At 24.6% G+C, this 26503-nt stretch overlaps 1 protein-coding gene across 6 annotated transcripts in view; it reads right to left on the reverse strand.

Moving 5' to 3' along the window:
* LOC413328 (phospholipid-transporting ATPase ID) overlaps positions 1-26503 on the reverse strand; it is a 61436-nt gene that overhangs the window by 24984 nt on the left and 9949 nt on the right. The window contains exon 1 of one of the 6 annotated variants that reach the window (XM_016912710.2): positions 10086-11212. The exons of the other annotated variants lie outside the window; for them this stretch is intronic. The gene's annotated coding sequence lies outside the window, so the exon portion shown is untranslated. Of the gene's footprint in view, positions 1-10085; positions 11213-26503 lie in introns of those variants that run through there. 6 annotated transcript variants of the gene reach the window in all.

A 26503-nucleotide genomic window follows, 5' to 3' on the forward strand; every position in this document is an offset into this window, starting at 1 on the left:
GTTCGAAATCGAAGTTTATAAAGGTGGTCAAACGAAGCTTCTTTTAAAAAATATCGAATCTATTCGCTATTTTGGGTGATTTGATCTTCGTGTCACAGGTTGTTTGCGATGACGTTCAAAGGTTTCAGCTATCGGTATGAATGAGAGTTTAATGTATGCTTTATCCTGCCTGAGATGTTAATTGAGTTAACGCCGTATACACTGTGTGCGGAATATAATCTGCAACTTGAGGCTTTGCAGATTGCAACAGATTTTAGCTTGAGTTTAATTCCAAACACAAGAAATTTACTTTTACGTGACTCTTTATTTTACATATAATATATATTTAATATATTTTTTAAACAAGATTTATATACTTCTTTAAGATGTACTTATGAATATTAATTCTATTAATGATTGATGAGTGAATATAAATTTTATTTTATACTTATATGTGTATATTTCATCACAGGCTTATTTTAAAAAAAATATTCATAATATGTTTTATGATATATTTTACAAGAATTTATTTATATGATATAATATTATTTAATTATAATTTTAATAAATAAAAAAAATTACTTTGTTAACATTACTATAAATAATTTATATAGGCAACTATGTAAATTTCTTAAATATTATAATTTAAATTACTATATAAGTAATTATCTGAATAAAGTTTATTAATATTGTAAAAAAAGAAAAAAAAAAGAAAATTCTCCAATTAAATGCATCAAGTTTCGAGAAAATTACATGTATCTATATAAAATTATTCTAATTTTGTTTTTAAATTCTTTGTATTAAAACAAAAACAAGTTTGCAGTTATATAAGGTGACTACTATTAATTAATAATGATCGTAAGAAATAAAGTTGGATCAATACCAGACTCTTTTCTTGAATATTTAAAATTGCATGATTTGATATTTCTGAGAGAATGATGAGAAACAAAGATACATATTTACATGTTAATTGGATGATCAAGGAATGATTCTTGTGAAGATTGATATAATTTTGATGAATGAATATGAGATAAACTAACATCGAAAAAAATGTAAATAATTTAAAATTGCAAAGATTAATTATTCAATTCCAAATGAATTAATAATATTCAATATTCAAGAGATTTTAAAATCGATTGATCAATTGCTTTATAATTTATATTCAAATATATATAATTATATGCAGTATTCAATGAGAAGAATATTAATTATTTTAAAAAAGTTCATCTACTGATCATTTTTAACTCAATCTAATAATTTGTTTATATGTAATAATATTGAGTAATAGTGTAAAAAAATATTTTACTTTATTTCATAGCTACAAGCGATTCAAAAAAACAAAAAAAAATATATTGAAATATCCATTTGAACAATTAATGATGTTTATTTCTTCTTTGATAAAATGGAATAATAAAAATTCATATAATGAATAATCAAGAAAATATTCTGATGGCGTATAAAATAATTGAATATTCGAATACCAGAATGTTTCAAAGATAATAGAGTTTTTTCTGCAACATGTATTTTAAAGATAATACATTGCAATTATATATATAATGTAAATTTTGCTGATTCAATGCAACATTAATATCCGACATTAATATATGATAATAAAAAACAAAGATAAAATCGAATGACTTATAATATAATATATAATATATTAATATATATTATTATATTTATTAATATATTATATAAATATATATATATATATAAATGATCATAAATCATAACAATAATAATATTAATCAAAAGTCACAATTATATTAAAGTGAAACAAATAGGGATCTCAGATATAATATCAAATAATAAAGATATGAAATCGAGTATTGTGATAAATTATTACGTGATAAACTATATCGAGATTGGAATGAATAAAAAGTGACATAAAAATGATTCGTATTTCTTTCTCGTAGTATCGACATGTAAATAATACACCATCTGCACGAGATATGAGGCACGAGGTCACTAAGAGGTTAATTCAGATATAGCATACGACATTGTTTTAGTTTATGCCAACGCTCAAAAAATCAATTTAATTCTGTTTTAATGTTCTCTGTACTTCGAATTCTATACTATAATTATCTAATATTATATTCTACTATATTCTGATTGTTATAACATAAAGAAAAAAATATAATGTTAATGATATTTTACGTATTGCATATGAAATAGTATTTTCTTTATGAATTATGAAATAATGAAAAATTTTTATTAATAAATTATAATGATAATAGTTTTGTTAAAATAATAAGAATAAATTAAAATTAATAAGACTAAATTTAAAATAGAGATCTTTATTTATTTATTTATGTGCATTTTAATACATGGATGATTAATATTTTAATTGTAATTTTTAATTCTCATATATTGAACTACATTTAATGAAATAAAACAAGTGTGTACACAATAATCTATGTTATATAGTTTATCTATATATTATACATATATATATTATGTACAACAAAGCTTTTCTATTAATTATTACAGAATTTTCTTGCATAATTGAACTAATATTATTAAATAAAGTTACATATTACAAGTTACATATTGTAAGTATCTACTAATAAACTTCTAATAATAAATATTTTAACTATGTATTTATTTAAAATTAATTTTTTAACAGCAAAAAGTTTTTTAATTATTTATTTTTAAAAATCTATTCATGTAAAAAAGATTCATGTTCAAGATTCATGTAAAAAATTGCATGAAAGATTGTGGCAATTATATATTTAGAAATAAGTTGTCTTTTAATATTATTCTTGACAAATATACTATATAGATTGCTATTTCTATTTTTATAAATTAAAAGTGAGAAACAAATGCTTATCAATTTAAAAATTAAATTATATTAAAAAAAATATAAGATATAAGATAATTTTGTAAATTACAAATATGAAATATGCATTATTTGTTAATATTAATCTAAGTAAAAAATAAATAAACAAGATTCCATTATTTCATGATATTATTCTAAAATATAAGATGTTCAACTTTAATCACTTTTCTCCATATTTTAACTAACAAAGATAGTATACATGTGGCAAGCTAGGCTAAATTGAATTTCTAATCTCATCAAGTAGATCAGAAATTGATGCTCTACTTCTTATTCACTAATAGATATAACTCAACCAAATCTATTTACTTTCACAATTCAACTGTGGAAATAGTATTAGCCATCTCTTTGTGACCAGAAGAATTCTCTATTGGATCTTTTTAGTTAAATAATTTTCTATATCAAATGACAAAATGGAATTCATTCTATTAGCTATTCTTTAATATAGATATTAGTATAACTGATTGTAGATATATTGATCTATCACCAGTGTATTTAATTTTGAATCCTATATGAATAACAATTAATTATTTTATTTATTGTTCCTGAATAAGATTCAATATAATTTTTTTTCAAGAAAAAATTATTTAATAAAGTATATTGTTACATTGTTATATTTAACAAACTTTCTTCCACATATTTGTTTGGATTTGTTCATGTTCAGTCGCAGCACATACCCAACACTACTCTTACAATTTAACTAATCTACGCGTTCCGTGATTTGATATTTTTTTGTTAATAACTTGTCAACAAACGAAAATTTTTGCAAAGAAAAATGTTGTTTGAAATTACTTCAGGAATCTCCAGTTAACCGATTTCACATTTTTGAGGACACCTTGTATATATAGATATATTGTACAGTATAATGGATCTAGTTAAGTAAGTAATATTAGTCTATTCGATAATAAAACTCCTTGTGGAATTGAGTCTTTGTATTCGGAAGTGAACGATACCATGAAAAGTTGACACCGCATTTTACCATGCTTGTCACTCCTCTTATATCATTATTTATGGAGCCAAAGATGAATCTGCGCTGATTTTTGAAGAATGAATAAAAAGATACTTCGGCAATATTAATACATAATTTTTTTATCATCTAATATGATTATCCTCGATTATATTAAATCCATTTCTAATGATCAAATGATATTTTTAATATGTCCTATAAATTTTGTGAAAAATAAATAATGATTTTATATATAAAAGAAAATTAAAAAAAAAAAAATAATATAAATCAATGTTAAATTTGAATAAAAATTTATAAAATTTATATTATAAAAATATTTTTTAACTAAACTAAATCTAATAGATAATATTTATCAATTTTCAAACTTTCAAGAAATAACTATCATATCTTAAAATAAACTACGATATTAAAAAAAATGAAATAATTCCATTTTCTTTCTATATATTATATCATATAAATACCAACTGATTTAATATTAGTCATAAAAGGAAATAAGAAAATATAGCGAAAGTTTCTTTAAATTTCCCGTCATAATAGATGAGAAATCTCAATATTTGTCGTGCACGAGTGGTTAAAACAAATAAGTCGAAAAAAAAAAAATAGTATTATTTCTGTACGACACATCGCCACGACAAATGTTTGACGACGATAAGGAGCAAAGGTATCTCTCACGTCGCTGCAAATATCATAACGTGAAACATTTCATGTTATAAAACAGTCGAGATAACGAAATTCACGCTATACTCGGTAAACGCTCTGTCATCATTTATCGTTTCAAATGGTCACCAATAATTTGTATCCTTCTCGTATTAACTCGTTCTCCGCAATCCCACAATCACTTCACCTTTTTTGTATCCGCAATGGAAGCACGTTGTCACGTTATGAATTTATTATGAATAATTTTTCATTATACGTTACATATTTTATATCTTTTCAATTTTCTTTTTTCTTACGTGTGTTTTTTTTTTATTGTTGCTTTCATACGATCGTGTTGTTAACTTTGAATCTCGATGATATCGCATGAGGTTTTACGTTATCTTTCTTCGAGAGATTTCGAATATGCCTGTACAAATATCTTCTAATTGATCTTCTTGTAAACGATATTATATTTAGAATTGACGTAGTTATAATAATCTTCCGTTTAAAAAGTGAATTTTTTATAGGAAGAAAAAAAAATTATATCGAATTATATTTTATTTAAGGAATAATTAAACTAATTAATTGTTCATATGGAACAAATAAAATTCGTTATTCAAAATATAATATCAAATTGTGATATACAATTTTCTTTTCTAAGAAATGAATGATAAATAATACCTGAAAGAATAAGAGAAAGAAAATTTCATAAACAAGAAAAAAGATTAAAAATTCTCCTCCTGTCCTTTATCAATTCCTTTTTCACTTTTACATGTATTATATTCAGCAGATTTTCTTTAACATATTATTTAGACTTGTTTGTGCTCACTAGCAATACATACTCAACACTACCATCGCAACTTAACTAGTCTACGCGCTCTGTGATTGACCAATGTTAATAACTCATTAACAAATCTCTAACAAAAAATTTTTTCAAAGGAGAATGTTGTTTAAAATTATTTTAGAAATCTCCAATTAATTTTTGATACTTTATACCACGTAGTTAAAAAATGTATACGTATATTTATATATCAATTTTTTTTAATTGTTTTATATTATCATAAAAACATAATATATCGAAATTTACCATTCTCTATTATCTACGTACCATAATATATAAGAAATTCAATTTACTTCAATCTTTCAATGTCTAAAAAATAAAAAATATAATTTTGTGAACCAACGAAATGAAGCAGATTAATAAATTCACAACATAACAAATGTCTGATAAATCAGTATGTTTTGCCAATCTAATTAATCGCAAAATCGTCTCCTAACAATTATATAAACGACTAATACAACCACAACCATAATCTCAAGTTAATATTGTCCGATTGTGCAACTATTGACTGTTATGTACAATCGCTGATTGGAAGACGAATGATCTCAGGCCAAATTTAATATGGATCACGGATTTGTTTTCGTTTTTCTTCAAGAGGAGAGAAACTTCCATGATTGGAAAGGATTATGATATGCTATTGAAACTGTTTTTCAATTGCGAAAAACAACGATTAGAAAAAATAAAGATAATGAAAGAATCGATTTAACGAATATACAAGGATAATAAAGAATGGTGAACGAAGAAAACGAGATTCTGGAAGATGTCTCTTGATGTTAGAATTTAATGATTCATTCCTTTTTGCATGATGGATGAATAACCATTCTAAACTTATCGTTTAATAAAACGTTATTATTATGAGTACCACTTGATATGAACAATGCATTTCGTTTGAAATGGTAGAAAGATTAAGCTTATATTCATTGGAATGTAATTTGATATTTTTTTTTAAGTTCCAGTGATTAGACACGTAAATAGATAAAGCTTTCATATTTCTTTCGTTCTTGACATCGTTTGAAAAATCAGAATGGATAGTTGAAATTGATATAGTAGCCTGGATTTATATGAATCGAATTTTAGTTTTGATCTTTCTATTATGGTTTCAAAATTATGAAAACTCGATTTCAGATACAAGATAATTTTAGATTCTAATTAAGAATTTAATGGAAAAATATAATTAGTTGAAGTTTTATTTTTAAAACACAATGTAGAAAATAATACATTATGTTTATAAAGTAAATGATACAAGAATTTAATAACAATAATAAAGTATTTAATAATGTCTGGGAAAATATAAAGATTTTTTTCATGTCGTGAAGGTTATAAAGGAAATAATTTTTAATCTTTGTTGAAAGAAGTTTCACCATTCTTGATAAATTCTCCAGATTTAGTAGATATATGAATTATGTATCTACGAATTATAGGTTTTTTTTTTTATAATTTTATCCATTTCACATGAAGTAGTATGAATTGCAAATGAAATAAATTCATAAATATAATTTGAAAAATTGACTTATAAAATTTTGTTCGTGTAGTTATACAAACTGTTATGCAAGACAATTTATTAGCTATACTGATTATTTATAACTTATAGCATGTAAAATGTCACTAGTAATATTAATTTATTGTTTGAACGCTTTGGAATGTTAGTGATAATAATGAAGATTATTTTATAATTGTTTTGAGAATTCTAAATTTAATTTAGAAAGTGAAATTTATAGTTAAATTTTATATTTTATGAATAAAAATAATTATAAATCTAATGAAAATAATAAGTATATATAATATCTAAATATATATATAAATCATAATTTTATTTATCTTTGATAAAAAAAAAGCAATTATATAATTTAGAAAATTTAGAAAATTTAGAAAACTTAGATAACTTATATTTTGTAAATTGAATTAATTTCCTAATTTTAACATGATCATTTTTGTGAAAATAAATAAAAATATGACTATTTGAATTAAATTTAAGGATATTTTTAGATATTACATTTCAATTAATATTTGAATAAAATTTCTTCATTTATAAAAATTACTATAAATAATCTTATCTTTTTCTAGATAGAATTCTGAAATATATCTTTGATTTTTACTATATATAGAAAGTTTCATTCTTCATATTATTGCAAGTAAGGTATTTACTTAAATATACCAATTTTATATTAAGTAATAATGAAATTATATTAATTTTATTACTGAGCTTAGATAGTAGCATATTGAAAGAATATTTGGATAATAAAGAAATTTCAATTGAATCAGAATTTAATTCAATTTATTTAATTAATTCAGTGTATATTTAATAAATGTTTAAAGTTAAAAAGGTGTAAAACAAAAATACGCTTTGCTTTAACGCCCAATGTTTTACGGATTTCATTGCGAAATGAAAGTATTCCCTCCTATGACGGAAGCTCATTTGGAAAACACAGACTATACGCATGATGCATACATTCATGATATCACGATTGGCCGACTGCCAATCGTATCTATACACCGTCTACTTTTACTCGAGTTTATCGTATCTCTCTATCATGATCCATGATTCTGGTTTTATCGTTTTTTCGAATTTTTTCATTCCATCTCTCTTTCATAGATTTCAAAATAACTTAAACGTTTTAAACGATAAATATTAAATTCAATTTAAATCTTTCAATAAATATTTTTGGACAAACACACTAAATAACATTCAGTAATGATTGATATTTATTTATATTTATTTATATAAAATCATGGAAAAAATATGTTATATTATTTATTATTAAACATTTTTAGAATCTTTTTTTTTTTAATTTCATCAATTTTCTGGAGTAAAAAAATTTTAAACTGAAGTATAAAATAAATATGTCATACACCAAGATGTATATTTATACGTATTAATAAAATATATTATTCTACCATAGGATCTATAAAAATATTTTTTTAAAAATATTTATGAATTACCTATAAATCTTTAAATTTTTCTTGAATTTTATTTTGGATTGGAAATAACCTATCAAATGACTTAATATTTAAAAAAAAAAATCCGTACATTATCAAAGTTATAAATCGAAACGTATATACATCTATTTTTATTTTTTTTTGTTTAAACTTCGATCGTGTTTAGACTATATAATTTATAATGCAATGTTAGAATGTCGAATGCTTACTTCATCGAATTATAACAATTATGATACAAGAGGAATGAAAATAAATGTCCTGTATTTAATCAGCCGGGTATCGTATACCTCAATACGAAACCGAGAAGAGCGATGTGTTAACGTTTCTCTCATCGATCGTACGTTACAATGAACTCTTTTTTAGTGCCTCTCAACCCCTCTGAGATATTGATCCTGACAAATTGTTAAGATTATCATATGATTCGCGAATGTTGTAAATTTATTTAATCGTTGGACAAGTAGTAAGAGAAACTAGGGCATTAAGAATAATTAATCGTTGGAAATATTATATGTGCGTGTATAATTGGATTATTTATATGTTATTCTGTATAATCTCATACATTATGCTACGTTCTACTTTTTTTTCATTTGGAACATAAAATATATTCCTCCATATAGAAACTTAATTCAGTAGAAATTTATCAACGCAAACTTCTTATTATATTCTTGTTGTGTATGTGGGTTACTAAAATATGAAACTATAAGAAAATTATGAACACCTTTGAAGCTTATCTACAAGTATATAACTTATAATCTCAAACGCGATTCGAACCGCAAACAGTTAAGATAGCATGCAAATAAAATTATGGACATCAAGTAACCATTGTGACTAAATTTGATAAATATTACGAACTTTTTATCGACTTGTATGTATATATTTCTTTGATGAAAGGGTTAAGAACATCAGTTTTGAATTTAGAAAATATTTCAATCAAAAAATTCATGATATTTCCTAAAAAATTACAAATTAATATTTATAAATTATAAATATAAGTATATAAAAACGATCATTATAATCATAGAATATAATTAAAAGAATATAATTAAAATGTTAAAAAATAATGATACAATTAAATATATTATGATTATCTTAAAGAAAACATAATGCCAATAATGTTTTATATTTAAATTTGAATTTGAATCAAATTTTAGTTAGGTTATGTTATATATGTTATGTTATATTAATAGTTTAGATTAGATTATGTAGGTTAAGATTTTTTAATTCGCGTTAAATTATAATTAAAATTTATATTTCTAAACTGAAATGTAATTGTGTCAAGAAAATAAAAAAATATAAGAAAGATTCAGTAATTAACATATATAAATAAATAAAAGTCTTAGATGAAAAGCGATACAAGTAACAAAATATTTAATTTAAGAAAATAATAAAATTATTATATTATAATACAAAATAATGTAAAATACTTTATATAAAACTTCTATAGAAATTATATATTTTATATTCTATAAAAATTAAAATACAATTATACAAATTCATTACTAATTTAAAGAAAACTTTTCTAAATAAATATACATTAATTCTTCTATATGCTATATTCTTATGTACGGCTAACCTCAAAATATGTCATACGAATCTTGTAAATTTTTGTATGAATAGATAATTTGTTCAAAATTTAAAAAAAATATAAATTTGAATTATTATAACAATAAATAAAATAAAAATTACTAATCATAATGTAAATTAATATAACAAAATATATAAAATATTCATAAAATATAAATCTTAAAATAAATCTAAAATTATTACGACAGAAAAATTAAAGATTTTTTTTTTATATTCATTCCATATATTTATGTACAATGTAAAAATTATGTATTTGTACTATTGAATTTCTGAATTATACATATAAATAAAAAATAATAAAATACCTTGAAGAACACCAAAAATCATGTCTTCGCATAGTAGAAATCTCATTAGACAGTCTCACGTTTTATCACCAAAAATAAAAATCTATGTATATTTATGATTTTCAATTTATTCCACATTGATTATGAAAATCGTTTTCTTTCCACACAGAAACATTGTTCGAACAAAATCATTTGAGAATTATGTATTTCTTGATCATTCACTGTTCAGCTAAGAAAACCATCTTTGTTCATTGATCAAAGATATCTATAAGGCTTCGATTCGAAGCATTGTTCGTGTCTTATAATCGTAACAACGAATTGATCCCAGTGGGTCAAGGTTGTGAGAAATCCTTCGCAGCGATCGACCACCTTCGCTCAGATGGATTCAAGGTGTCGAGCGGCAACGAAATCACTATGTACTTTCGAAACCACGTTGTCGCAAAGAAACTTTCTTCTAAATCAATTCTATCGACAATTTTTAACAATGTTCGTAAAGAATTTCATTGATTTTTATCGAATAAATTTGTTTGCGTGAAGAAATGATCGAAGTAAAACACTCAAATTCGAGGACTATCGAAAAAACAACTTTCGAGGTTATGTCGACTTTACGTTCAATTTCGATCAGTTCACGATCACTTAATTTATCTGTTTATCTTAATTCACGTAAAAAGAAATGAGTTATTTTGCATTGGTTATATTCAAGTCGTTTGTTTCACTAATTATTAGAGGTTAGATATAACCACGAAGTTCGTTGAATATTCCCGCGAATTCATGAAAGTTCAAACTTGAGAATTGCAGAAATCTTTAGTTAGTCACAAACACTCGATATCACGATATGAATTTTATTATTTTTTTTCCCTTTCATTTAATAAGTATATTATTAGTATATTAACGTAACAAAAAGAGAGGCACTTATTAAAATCGAGTAAAATTATTGGCCAATGGTCGTTATGTTGTTAAGAAGAGAAAAAAATAAAACAAATATAGAAGAGGCATCTGAGCACATAAACTCGCGTGTCACAATTCCGATCCTCGCGTGTTTCGTGTTTCACGAAAGAAGAGAAACGTTTTTTAGCGTGTTCACCGATCGGAAAAACCGTCCGGTCGGAAGCTTACGCCATTCTCGACTGACGAGCAAAACGGCAAGGCGGCATTTCTCCATCGGTGTGCGCCTCGATCGAGGAAAAAGCTTCCTTTGAGTGGGGGGAACCACGCCGGTTGTGACAAGAAAACGCAAAAGTTCACGCGACATACAACGTTTTTAATTGCAACTATTATTTTTTTTTTCTCATTTTTTTAATTTTATTTTAACTAATTAATAATATTGTTTATTATATTATTATAGTCAAAAAAATATTATGAAATTTTTTAAATACGTCATACTTATCTGTTTTATCATTTTTTGGAGAAAAAAAAAATGAAAAAATTTGAAAAATTTGTTCTAAGAATGAAACTTATTAATGAAACTTCAGAACTTCCTTTTAAAAATATTATCTTTAATCTTCATCTTTGTATACAATTTAAAAGTATAAGCAAATATGCAATCAATAAATGCTTATTTACAGAACTACTTCTGGTACTTTTTAAATATTATGTTCTACTTAATTTTAAAATATTTACAACTTCATAATTTAAATTATAGATGAATTTATTTGTTGAATGCAAAAAAGAAAAGTAAATTTTTTTGAATTTCAATTAATTTCATTAATTATGAAATTCATTAATTCATTAAAATTATGGAACAAACAGAATACTATTAAAATGGTACTACCAAGTCATCGGTTAATTATCATTTGAATTTAAAATAACTCGCGTGAAAAAAAGCAAAAAGAATGAATAATCACGAATGACCTCGATAATCCAAGAACAAAGGCGTTTCGATTACGTTCTCCATGGGACTCCAAAAGCGTAATCGCAGCTACTTTCAGTCATGCTCAGTCAGCGACCTAATGAGGATGTGCTTCCGCGAAGAACTTGTGTTATTCTCGTACATAACGCATATTATGTTAAGTAGATTATATTTTGCAAATATCTGATCTTTAGAATTCTACGATCTATCTATCCATTATCTACTATCGACATAAATTTAATTTTAAAATTTTCTTCACTTATCATTTCTCGTTAAGATTATTAGAATTAAAAAAGATTGTTAAAATTTGAAAAAAAAAAATTTCTAAATATATAAGTGAGTAAATTTACATGTGCATGAAATTATTCTAATAAGCAATTTCATAGAAGTCGGAATATAATATTTATTACTTATGATAATATTATCAATGTTAAAAATATTTCTATTATATCATGTAAAAGATGTGATATTTACACGATTTTATTTATATTTATATAATATTTATTATATATTATTTATTATAAAATTGATAAAAAAATGAAATAATAATAAATAGATTCTCATTTAATATAACATGCAAAATTGATATATGATTAGTATAAAATTATATAAAATATTATATAAAATAAAGAAATATAAAAAATATTATATCATATAATAGGAAATATTTTTAGAAAGTAATGAATAAAAATATTGTAAGAATAAATATTATATAATTTTATTAATATATTTGTATCAGAAAAAAGTGAAATTAGAATACTCATGAAGTTCAAGATACCTTCAGGTAACAATAGTTTGCAATTGCTTATAGGGCCCTTTCTAAACAAGGCAGTTAATCGTACTAGTGACATTTTACAAATGCCATGTTACGACATTTTCGAATACTTTTGTCCTAAATTGTTACGATATGTCAGCGTCGATAAATATATTCATCGTCGAAAATCTCTTATGGTTGAAGGTAATAACCGTGTATCATGTGAGAAGAGGAAATAAGAAATGTCACATCACGTCTCTGTGACGATATTTTTAAAACTGCCATTAAATGTGTTTCTCAAAATTATAAATATCATGCCAAGTTTCGATTTCATTTTGAATGATTCAACGTAAGAAAAAATGGGGGAATACATATGGATATTTAAATGTATTATAAGTATTTTATTTCATTTTTTTTTTCAAAGACAATTTAAAGAATTTTTATATATATATATATAAGTTAACCATATAAAAGTTATAATATTAGAAGAAAGAAAAAAATTAAGTTTTCTTTCATATTTTATTTTTAAGTGAGAAAAACAAAAGTTCAAAAATAATTCTTACCGTTTATTTATGTCAAACAAAAAATATATCAAACGTTTCAATGAAACAATTGCAAGTCGTTGAATATTAATTGTATTGAGAATAAAAGATGGTATAAAACAAAGTTATATATATTTTATATAATTGATTGTCTATATTCTACCATTCTAAATGATTAAAGTGTTAAAAAGATATACATGTTTATAGAAGGATATAGAATATAGAATAATTGATGAATTACAATGCACAGATTTTTTTCTATGTCTTATCGGTATCACGTTTCGAGCAAGACTGTGATTAATCAATACTTCCGGTTGACAAGAATGGAGCAGTCTTCGTATTTCCGTTGTGAACTATATATTTCATAAAATTTATTCATTAAATATTTATGCAAATAATTTTTCGTATAAAATTATATGCAATCTGCTGGTTTAAAATAAACTTAAAAAAATGTTTTACTAGTCGTGTAATTTAAAATTCCATATTTTTCAGAAAATAAATATATTCGTGACGTTGTTGTTTTAATATCAATAATTCTTTTAAATTTAATATCAATTATTTATGTGAAAAATATATGTGAAGATAGAATATTCTATATGTATAATTATAATAATTATATAAAATTACTATGCGATTTTCTCAGCAAAATCCAATCAATTATTATTACATAAATATATAAACAAGAAGAGATTTTATTTCATTATATTTCATATAAGTATAAAATTTCTATTATAAACTTTGAATATTCGTGGGAAGTTATATTTTTATTATATTTTTATGATTATAGCCAAAAACAAGAAATTTAAATAAAAATTTGTTACACCTATATAAATATTATAACAAATAATATATATTATTTAGATTTTTTACATTTTTTTAATTTTATTATATATATTCAACTGCGTTTTTAAATTTTTAAATTTTTCATAAATATTCATAATATAATTATAAACATATATGACAATATATGTATGAATACTTAACGTATATTCTAAAATTCTAAAAGAATTACTGATAAAATTATGATATCTATTTTCTTTATGATTTTTTTTTTAGTTCATCCTCTTCTTATATAAATTAATATGTACTTATAAAATTAAGAAGTGTACATGTCAATATTATTACCCAAATAATAACGTTATTGCGTGATTTAGCGACAAAATAGCTGAGTAAGTCTACCATTTTGGTTATCGGTCTAACACGTGTGTTTTCACAGAAGATTTTATTGTCGTAAATTATCACGGAGTAGAATCTTCCAGAAAAAAAAAAAAAACAATCAGAAACATAAGAATGATTACATGATTTTTTTCTTTCTTTTCTTTTCTTTTCTTTTTTTTTTTTTTTTTATATAATATTGACGCAGTGAATCTATTTGACGTCAAATGGTTCTTTTATATACTTTGCGACAAAATTTATGAGAAGAAACTGTTTCAAAAGCCTTGTGAATTTTATCTTTCTTATCATTATTTTCTCGAGTTTTGAATCCCGTTGAATACGTTAATTAATGATTGAAATAAAATAAAATATAATATAAAATATTATATTTTATAATATAATTATTCTTAAATATTAATTAAATTAATTTCCAAATAATAAAATTGAATGATAATATTAGATTAGAATATGTAATTTTTTTTTAATTTGCACCCTATATTTTTTTATCTACGTAAAACACAGAACGTGCATTAAAATGTATTTTGAAATTACAGTGAAACACAATTTCCGACACATATCAATTTAGACCTAATTAATCCTAATCTTAATTATTAATCGTTGATTAATTAAATGGATTAATGTTATTCTTCAAAAAACAACTCTTACAATTTTTTCTTATAAATTCATCATCAAAACGGAATAAATTACATACGATGAACAAATAAAATATTATTTAGTTTAATTAAAAATAGAAACTTTTCCTATCATAATGATCAAGAAACAATTTTCACACTTTTAAAATGTAATGAAAGCGTTAACACCGATTATTATCTTTCGATATTTATATCATCGAATAAATATTTCGAATGATTTGGCCAATTACATCAAAAACAAGTCGTGATGACCGAAATTAAAAGTAATATTTATGAATAACAAGAGGAATCGGACCAAGAAGATCGCGTGACGAAATAATGAAAAGACGAAATGTGCTATCGTTCTGTGTGGCCCTCACTTCTGACTTTACGCCTGAGCTTACGTCAAGAATGGACACGCCAATAATATATCATCACGAGACGACACGATTCCATTTTGTTCGTTTGTCACTGTAAAATTATTTCATTCAATCAAACGATGAAAATGCATGATGATTTATCGATTTACCATGACAAACGATACATTGGGGAACTATTATTAAAATAACTTGGTGACATACGATGAAGAATTGAAGAAATTTCCGATAATTTCTTTGAAACGCGATACACTTGAAGAAAATCATTAATAAAGAAATGTTTGACAATTTGGCTTGTTTTATGATCGCGTATTTAATTTTTTGGAGAATTTTGAAAACATATTCATGAAAAAAAAATAACGTCGAAAAGCTTAATAATAACGAACGCTTGACATATGCAACAATAAAGATTCAACCTAACCTTAAAATTGAACGCCGTCCATTTGCGTAACAAAGACGAAGCTGTTCGTTCTGGCTGGTTTGCAATAAAGATGTTCTGGTAAAATTTGATAATACTATTTGGTAATACGTATTGTTATTTTTCCCTCGATTACAGAATATTTTCCACATACTTTTTCTTTTCATTTTCACGCCATAATATTTTCACATCAAATTGCATCTTATAATAAAAGATAATTCTTTTATAATGTATGTAGAGTGGAAAAATAGATAATCCATTGTTTAAAGATAGATTTAAGTTAAACACGATTATATAACGAACAAAGCAATTCTTATTACGTTTCACTTCTTAGTTGCGGTTGCTAATTGATGCAAATACAGAAATTCATGTTTCCAAGTACTTACACATATGTAACAAATGTATAATATGTATGATTGCCGCGTAAGATTAAACAACATTCGAGAAAATAACGAGTAACTACTAGATATATAAGATAACACACAGTACTATAAACTTCTAAGTTAAACCTAACCTAAATTATTCTGCAAACAAGATCAAACTTCATAAGTGTTACAGATATAAAATATGGATTCGAAATATCAAATCTCATGAAATCCTAATAATATCATATTCTTGGAAAATCGTCTCGATAACGAAAAAATGTCAATCATTGTTCAAACCCGTTTTACTACGTAAATTGTATCGATAAATAACTATGATTAAATAGATAATTAGATAATACGTCTTTCTATATTTCTACATTTTGAAATCCATCGCTCGTTCTGAATTTTATATCGATCAACCACCGAATCCATTTCTTTAACATAAATTCAGATTGTGCATATCTAATACAACGAGTCTAGATAAAAATTTAGCAACTTCGCAGTCAATGTTAGTTTTGCTACGATTTCCGGAATAGATAATTCCCGTAGGTTTTTCGAAATCGAACCCATCTTTTTCCCCTTATGTATCAACAGCTGGCGTCTCTCTGTTTATTACGTCATTTTTACACGATAATACATCCCGGGCTGTCAAACGGTTAATAAAACCGGTGGCAGGCCTAGATACGTATCCATTGTGCAAGCATGCATAATGGACGGCCTGTCTCTACCCCTTTTAGACGTTCATAATACACACCACGGCCTTGCGACACAGTCACACTTTGACGCGCCTCTTTGCGAGATCGAAACGGACGCTCCTCTAACGCGATTCACTAGTAAATTGTCCCTTAATTCCCGTGATAATTGTTCGAGGAAACGACACAGTATCGACACTGATCGATCAATCGACGATACGAGCCCGAACTAATCTCGCTTAGGATTCTCGTAGAAAATCCTATCTTGGGAGCGTTATTGAAACGATGATTGCCCGTTTTAAACTTGATCGAGAAACGAACGAATCTGGCCGATATATTCGTGGCTCTCCGTTTATAAACACCGATTAAAACACTTTCATCCCTCGTATGCTCGAACGTAGAGAAATTGAGGTACACCGAGGGAAAAAAGTATTCGTATTAATAGGAAATGGATTGATGCAAAAAATTATTAGATGATGATAGCTAAATTAGAAATAAAGTAGGAGTATCATTAAGAATTGGAGAATGAATAATGGATAAAGTCCACTATTTAAGTTTCCTAAAAAAAAAAAAAAATTGATTAAAAAATAATAAATTAGAAATCGAAAATGTATTTCAATTCTTACGCGATTCGAAATACACTCTTTATATCATTTATCAATATATATTTTTATTTCAATACACGATATATTATCTTTGTGCAATTATCAATATTAAATAAATTTCATTGGGAACTTAATTGAAATTAATAGTAAATTTATATTCATTGTAAATTTAAACTTTCTAAGGTACTCGAAAAATAAATATTTTTTAAAGATCAACAATTATTAAATCTCAACCCTATTCTAACCCTTTTATTATGCTCACCTCTTATCTTTTCACATTTCATGAATATCAATACAATATCGATAATTTTATTAGCATGTTTATCATGGCTGGAATAAAAAAAAAAATGGATGAGCAAACGAATCGAGTTCGATATAAAATTGCAAGAAGGATTGAATGACAAGAAGAATTAAAGACGTAGGACATAGGGTATCGTTGTAACCGGAGCAATCCCCTATGGTGACCAAAAGGGTTGGGCCGGAGATAGAAAAGGGTGCGGTAGGCAATCATAGATACTGTTCCATTTAACTTAGCCAGTGTTTATTCCATTTAAGCGTGACCTAATCCCATGTTTCTCTATTAGTTCCTCCACTCGTAAAAGATTATCAATGCGACGATAAGAAAATTGGAAATATGTATTGCCAAACTTTCTAGAAATCTTTAGTTATCGAAAATAAACAATAAGATTAATATAAAATTCAACATAAATATCTTTATGGTGTTTTCTTTAAACGAATAGATCTATGATGTGAAAACTTGTAATATTGGAATATTTTTAAATATTAATTTATTATATAAAGTGAAAAAGTTTTTTAAAAGAATTCCTTTTTGAATTCTGATTAATTGTTATTTATTGTGCGATAAAAAATAAATGATTAATAATTACGTTGAAAGGATATTTTTCTTTCAATTATTAATTTTTAAAAAATATAATATTAAATTTTGTAATCAAAAAATGTAAATTAAATTCATTCTCTTCTTATTTGTCTAGTTGAAATTTTTAATTCTCTAAATAAAATTACATTACCATATAACCGTAAATATTTTTTAAATCAAATAAAAAAAATTAATGGGATGCATAAATTTTGAAATGGACGCATGGCTGTTTGATTTAAATGAACGTTTACTACTGCACGAAATTGAAGGACGTCGTTCTGATCAGATCACAGCAGTGCACGCAAAGTTTTCAAATCTCGCGCCACTTATAAATCTTTTTATTTTCCATCGATTATTTTACCTATTGCACAATTATCGTCTGCGTATTAACAACGAAAAAAAAAAAAAAAAAAAAAAGAAAAAAAGAAATGTTCTGTTCGATCACGAACGAAATTTATGAAATCGAAAAATATATTTAAAGGGAACGATAAAATGAGTTGTGTAAATACAAATAGAAAAATATAAAATCACCAAGAGATTGATAATCAATATGATAGGATTTTTTAGTGATTAGTTAAAATTAACAATATATAATGTATAATACTTTTTAAAGATAATGTAACTAATTAATATAATGTAACTGTGACTTGAAAATGAAAATATATAATATCTATAAAAAATTTGCCTATATTTAGATATCTTTTTAGAATAGTTATCTTTAAATAACTTATCTTTAAATGATATTTTATCATGTTCGAAATTGATTAGAAATTTAATTAAATTATAACCTATAATTATAACCTATAAATATATTAGAAATATTTTATTCAAAAGATTAAATTATATTTACGATTATATTATAATGATTATGTTTATAAATCAAAATAAACGATTAAAGTAATAGTTGGAATTAGAATTCTAAATAAATATCTTCTTATTTTTCAATGAAGTCATTTTTTTATACATGTTTCACATTTTATTTTCATAATTATGTAATAAGAGCCAATGCTAAATTATAACATTCTTGAATACGTAGAATAAAAATATAATGGAATGCAAATACAACTACTGTATGTATATAAATTAATGATTACGTGTTTAAAAAAAGAAAATTATCAAAACGAAACGCTGTACTCTACAATTTGCTCAATAAACATACGCCATTTTTCAAAGTGAAAAAAGTCAAGTGGCAACTGCTTATTGAATAAATTTTTAATTAACAGCTACTGTAACAACTTAATTATTGTTTACACTTGCGATAAATACAAAGAAAGAAGAACAGAAAAAAAAAGATATATTATTTTAATTGAAAACGACTAGACGAAATCTATTTGCAGTCACGAAGATCATTCATTTAATGCGTAAGAGAACGATACAGAGTATTTTTATTCGATCAAATATAATTCTTCGCGATATTTACGAAGAATCGTTGAAAACGCGACGCCTATTGATAAGATAAAGTCTGAAAGGAGAATAGAATGATAAGAATTCCAAAAAGTATTCTATATCGAGCAATTTTATAAGTGTAACAATAATGACAGCTCACGTGAACGTAAGCACTCGATGCACACGAAATGAGGTAATGATTTTTATAGATAGTTTACAATTATTAACGCATTATAATAATTATGTTCCACTAAAAAATTCATCGATAAAATTTCAACAGAGATTTCTACAACTTAAAAATAAAATTTTCACATACACGTTTATATTATGAAATTTTCATAAAAATATGATTTAGATAATTGCAGAATAAATATACTAAATCAATTTTATAATAAATATATTCTACATATAATATATAATCATTGGAACAATAAAAAATTCATTGACAATTTTTTAATGAAATTTCTCTCGTGCAGAAATAATTAAATTTTCGATCGTATTGACATAGATTTTTTTTAAATAAAAATTTGACTTAGGTGATTAAGTAAATTTCATACTCATCAAAAAATCAACGAAATATTAAATACGTAAAAAAAAGATTTATCAAATCTCCCGTCTTTTATAAATTCTTCTTTCTCTTCAGCATTAATATTAAAAAAAAAAAAAAATGTAAATGCTTAAAAGAAAAACCGATAAATTTTAATGCTCGTCATGTAAATAACTACAACATGGACAACCAGAGTTCTTTTGATTCATTAAGTTTTTCTTTTCTATGAATGCACTTGGCAGATGAAAAATTTCTAAAGAAACATCTTAGTATCATACTACGACTCGTCTTTGCTTTTTTTTTTATTCTTCCTGTCAGCATTCATCGAAACGACATTCTGCAACCGACGCATATTTCACATCGCGTAATTCACATTCAAATTAAAAATTGAAGAAGGAATGTTACGTTTCGTGATGAAGTAATGTCTCGTCATTATGAAAAAAAATGTAAATGCAAGAATATAAATAAGAAAATTTCTTACATAAAAAAAAAATGCTTTAATCTATATTTATTATTATATAAAAATAGAAATGAAATGTTTTATGGTAATCTAATAGTACATTGCTACTTATTTGTTCGATTATATGTGTGTGATAAAATTACTTAGAATTTAGTAGTATTATCGCTAATCGAATTTATAAGTATTGCTTTCGAAATAATTGTTTTGATCGATTGCTTGATGTAGTTTTAAATTTATCGCGAAATCATGATTGTCAATTATGGAATTTTCAAGAAATCAAAATAACATTTCTAGTAGAAAGAATTTAAAATGTAAAATATAGTGAAAAGAACTGTATTTAAGAAAGAAATATATTTTTTACTGGCCTTTTGTAGAAGGTTACTTGTATATGTAAGTATATAGCGGAAGTTTCTCAGAAACGATAAGAGTTTTACTTCTTATCCAACGAAATATCTGCAATCAATCTTATATAACGTCTTAATTAGTTAATAAATATAGTTCGAAAAAAATTAATTAGTACTTTCAATCGACCTCTGAAAATTAACTCGAATTCAATTTATGTTAAATATACTTAAATGTTATATATAAATAAATAAAAGAATGTAAAAAAATTGATACGAGTTTCCTCACACAAACAGCTGTTTATGCAATTATTTATGCAACAATCGAGAATGAAAGAAAAAAAAATAGCTGTTGGATAATGTTTATATAAAATATTTCTTCTTTTAACTTTAAGTACTTTTTGAAGTTAAAAGTTAAACATATTTGGCTATCGACAATTTGAATATATAATCATATTAATTTTACAAAAAAAAAAAAAATTTTAAATTATATTTACCACAAACTAGTCAGAATTTTTAATTGTTGAATATATAAAACTGGAAAAATCCATCAAAAATAATATGATCACGCTCAAAACAAAAATATTTTTCACAAGATTTTAAAATATCAGGACAAAAATATTTTTTTCTCATTCTGGATACATATCATATCGAACATTTTCTTTTTTTTGCTCGTTCAGAGACATAAGTCTTTGTTTGACTTTGAAAGATGAATACATATAGATTTACCGCATATATCGGCTTACTCTTTGTCGGTAAACTTAATGCTGCATCTGTTCGCAAATATGACATAGGTATTCATAAAAAGATTGTGAATGTATCAATTTCAATCCGTCATTATCATCAAAGAATTGAAACATAATATATTTGTTGTGTTTGTCCAAGTAATTAATTAATTTTTTTTACAACAACTATTTAATTTCTTTGAATATTAATTTTACTTCATTGTGCACTTTATGCATTAATTGTAGATAATAATAAGTATAAGCTTAAAAGAATAAAAGAATGTAATAAAATTCTAATTCATTTTTTTTTTGTTTAATAAAATGACTATATTTTATCTTATACATGTTATTTTAATCCTTAAGATGCCAAAATTTGAATTTTTTTACAATATTGGCTAAGAATTTTTTGTTTCATATTATATTGTTTGTATAAATATTGAAAGTATTTGAAGAAAATTGTTAAATATCAATCTTTCTATAATTTTAAATATTTTGGATATGTTAAAAATTTTAGAAAAATCAGCAGAGGAATCCCGTTTGGAATCTTACATAGATTTTCACAGCTTGGGATCCTAAAGATTATAATTAGTTTCCCAATATATTTTGAGATGCGACTCCCTTTTATAATAGTTAAATGCTGCAATCCCCTTTTCTGTTTTATTTTTAGATATGAATCATATACATCCGTTAAAATCTGTGGGTCATAATAAATTTAATATTTCAATATTATCAAGTGTCAAATAATTGTAAGTTTAACTAATTACTTAACTTACAAGCTTTAATAGCTTTATTTTATTTAAAATTCTATTACTTTAGATGATCTATTTAAAATATTATAGATAGAATTTTCTTTTAATTTAATTTCTAATAAAGGATCATTGCTCTTCAGTTCTACAAATCAATATTATAACTATATATTTATATGAGCATAAATATTAAATTTATATTTTTAGAAAATATAATGTATTTCGAATTCATATTCATAAAAGATTATATGAATAATATACAATAATTTTAAAACTCAAATGTATGCAACAAGTTTTTTCTTCTTCATAATGTGATTCATAATAAATCAATATTGACCAAATTTTAAAATAAATTTTTCATCTTGATTACACATTAAATATTAGAAAAACAACACTTTATATGCTATTTATTACTAATAATATCTCAAATTAAATGGATTTTTCAATAATACCATCTAATTTCGTGTTACTACATTCCCAAAGTTTTGATTATCAATAGGCTAATCAATATTTAAACGTACCTACACACCGACTGTCACCTGTCTTGCATTCTATGATTCACACTCATGTTCTAAGGTGCTAAAAATATAGTCTGATAATTATTGGTATTCGAAGTATGTATATTGTTCCAGCATATGCACCTGTGAATCAAAGGTCTGATCATCGGTGTATCATCAACATTCATTTATGCTACAAACAAATGCACGTACGAATTATTATTATAATTGACAAGAAAAACTTCATAAAATTAAAACTTGATAACATTTTTTAATCTTTACAACACGATATTTAAAAAAAACTATCATATGAATAATTAAATCATTTTTACTCGATCAAAAATTAATTAAATACACGTGTACTCATTGAATTTTAAAATTTGATTTTTTCGAAAATAATATTTTAAATGAAAATATGTTATATTATGCTTTTTTTTTACTTTTACTTGTACAATTATAATAATCTGTTTAATTATTTTATTCTTATCAAAATTGGTTAAGTAAGTAGTACATGTATACTTAAAGGAAAATTTTAAACTCGATTTTTCCAAAAAAGCAAAGCTTCGAGCGAGAAAATTTTGCTCTTTCTTTTCCATTTATTTTTTGCAGAATATATTTATGTAGAATCATCTTTTTCTTAATTATCATCCTTTATATAATCTTGCATGTAGCTTTCGATTAGTGCACGAGCACTGAAAGTTAACGAGATGGAATAACTGAGGGAAATAATGTCGCAAAGACTGCTTAGGCACGCGATTATGCAACATCCTATCTGTATTTGTGAGAAGTTATCGTAAGTCACAGCTCCGGCTCATTAATTAATTTCCCAAGCTAATGATGCCAGTTAGATTTCTGCAAACAAACCACGAAGAACGAGGCAGAATATGGTACGTATTTTCCCACATATACATTCATACATATGCATGGATTATATTCTAACTGTTCAAAAATTCAGTATAGTTTCTAATATTCATTGATTGTGAAAAGAAAATAAAATAAAGCACAATGCAGAAATATAGATAATTTTTATCTTGAATAATTTATTAGAGACTTTTTTTTTATCATATTGCCTGTTTTATATTTCCATAAATGATGCGTATTTTTATTCAATTCAATTTATAGTTTAAATTAATTTGCAAGTTATATGTAAAAAGATTTGATATTATTTTAATATACATACGATTATTAAAATCGTAAAATTTCAAATAAATATGAAATAACAATTATAATTTTTAATATAATAATACAATGATTTAAATAATACGCATAAACTTAAATTGCTATTACTTGGCAAACTTTTATTTTTATTTGAAATAAAAATAAACCACCGAAATATTCATTCGAATATTTTCCTTACGAAAAAATCCAAGTTTCCTTCTCATCGAATAAATCCCAAACTTTTAAATGATGGTGTATACAATTTGTGTGCATAATCTGGAATGATACAGAACGAAAGGGGGGAAGAAAAAAGGAGAACAAACGATATATGTGTAAGAGAGACGGATATAGAAGGTTCTGCAATCCGTTATTACTAATGGATTCTGCATTGATCCTCATTATCATAAACAGAACGTTCATCGATAGGCGTGTTGTGCAATTTAATGAATCTGTCGTTTCGAGAGCGTAACACCGGTTAAACATCGATGTTTTCCCCCTCGATTTTCGCGGGGGCGGTGGTTGCTTAATAGAGGAGGAAGTGAATCTGATCGATCCGCAGGTAGGTATACGTTTTCCTGGATCCGAAAGCGATAAAAATATACGGAGAAGAATAATAGTAGTCGTCCTCTTTCCTCGCAGGCCTGCGAATGACGTGGATCAACCAGTTTTGCGTCAAATCTATTCTTCATTCTTTTTCTTCTTTGTCTTTTTTTTCCTTTTTTCATAATTACCAGACGAGAATGAAACGTTATGCAATTAAAAAAACATGATGATTTTTCGTTTGAATTTGTGATTCGATATCGACAATATATTTATTATAGTAGTCGGTAATTAAAAATTAAATAATTTAAAAATCGAATGACTTTTAGAATTTCAATTAATTTCAAGTAATAAAAGAGTTTTATCAAATATAATTTTATTATATTATTTTATATTTTAAAAATTTCTGTATCACGTTATTCTATCTTTACTATATATATATAGTAAACGATAAAATTATAATAAATCTTCTCCATAATATTATGTTTGAAAAGTACATAAAAGAAATTGTCATCTATCTACTTTTAAAAAATCCACGAATATTCGTGGAATTCAAGTTAAATCGAATGTTTATTTCCCCGGCGATTTGTCTGTCACTATTTATAAGCATTTTAAAAAAGGCGCCAAACAGCGGAGTAGCCGGCGCGTAGTTGGCGCGTTTCAGAGGGCAATAAGAAGGTCGGACGTTCAACCGATTTCACGAGACGAGAGGCGTGAATTAATACAGTGTCAACTCTTCTTCCCTCGAATCAATTGTCGGCGTACTATCTCGAAGGTTTACAAATGATGATACCTAACATTTCATTTAGTTGGCGAGCAATATATAATACAAGCGAACCGAACAAACAATCGTATCGAATAAATTGATTTCATTTCGAAACATTGTTCTTGGAAACATTTAAGAAGAGATTGAAAATTTCACGTCAAATTTCGCGAATTCTTCTTATTAAAAGGAAACGAAGTAGATAAACAAAGATTTCGAGAAATTTTTTTGGTTATTACGAATCGAAATTTAATTTTAAATTTAAAATTGATACGATCGTAAATGATCCATAATTGTTTAGGTTAGATAAGGTTAGATAAGTTAACCCTCTATAACATTGTGTGATTTTTGATATTAATATCTATATTGCATTTATATATTATAATAGTACGTGACGTAAGTACTTGAGAAAAGTTTTAATAATTGTATTTACCTAATCTATATTTGTATTATATATAATAATTATTATTTACATAGAAATACTTATATTTGCAATTCCCTTTGTAATATTTTTATAATATCTATATTTAAAAAAGTTTTATTTGATTTTTAAATATTTAAAACTTTAATATAAAAATCCATATTTTATTTTTTACACGATAATAAACAACAATATATAGAATCTAAAATATTAAATTATCTAGAAAATATAAACATAAAATAAAATGAAAAAAAAAAAAACTTAATTCAAATAGTGTGATTAATCCAATATTAAGAATTGAGGGTTAAGATTTATTAACTGCTAATAATAACTTACTTGAGGGTTCAGATAAAATTTTAACCAGAAAAATTTGACTTTATTGAAAAAATTGAGAAGAAAAATGTTATTCGTTTCTATGAATATAAGAAGAATTCGATTTAATTTAAGAAGAAAATTCGATTCGATCCGAAATTTAAAAGAAACATCCAAAATTTATAAATGAGATTCGATTGGTAACAAATCTGAATATTATAAAATGTATAATCGTTTATAAATTTTACATTTTTTTCTTAGAAATGTCCTTGCAAGC

This window comes from Apis mellifera, linkage group LG6 (assembly GCF_003254395.2).
Source record: "Apis mellifera strain DH4 linkage group LG6, Amel_HAv3.1, whole genome shotgun sequence".
In the NCBI taxonomy this organism is placed as follows: domain Eukaryota; kingdom Metazoa; phylum Arthropoda; class Insecta; order Hymenoptera; family Apidae; genus Apis; species Apis mellifera.